This window comes from Cibotium barometz, chromosome 48 (assembly GCF_041138505.1).
Source record: "Cibotium barometz isolate CiBa-2024 chromosome 48, ASM4113850v1, whole genome shotgun sequence".
NCBI lineage: Eukaryota > Viridiplantae > Streptophyta > Polypodiopsida > Cyatheales > Cibotiaceae > Cibotium > Cibotium barometz.
The window spans coordinates 33,234,716-33,235,220 of record NC_141093.1 but is presented as its reverse complement, the minus strand read 5'-3'; positions in this window follow the sequence as shown (position 1 = coordinate 33,235,220).

Here is a 505-nt window from a genome sequence, read left to right as displayed (position 1 = left end):
GCCACTCCTTGGAGTTTTGATCTGTTAGTTCATATGGATTCAGGTTTCTATTGAAAGTGTGATTATTGTGTTTGGTTAAGCAGCAGTCAATCTGTCATGTCTTTAAATATTTGCAGGATCCTTAACCAACAAAGGTGTATGTACGTGTAAAAAGGTCTCTTAGGGGATGTACATGACATGTGTTCTTTTGTTCTGTCACTACTAGATGATGACCTCTTGGTCTCGCTTTTTGCTGGCCGTTTCATTTTGTAAGATAGTTAATGAATGCATGTGACTAATGAGTGGTCTTTCTTGAATTGTGTCAACCACTTGCCTCAATAAGGAAAAGGCATGTACGAAAGGAGGATGTCCATACAAATGATCTAGTTCAGATCTCGTTGGCTACGGCAGAGGTAAGAGACATAAAGGCTAAAGCAGAAAGATGGTAATCTAGCAATTTGGATACTACGAGAGAGGATCATACTGCAGTTGTGCGGATAAAGCATGTGTGATACGGGATAGACAA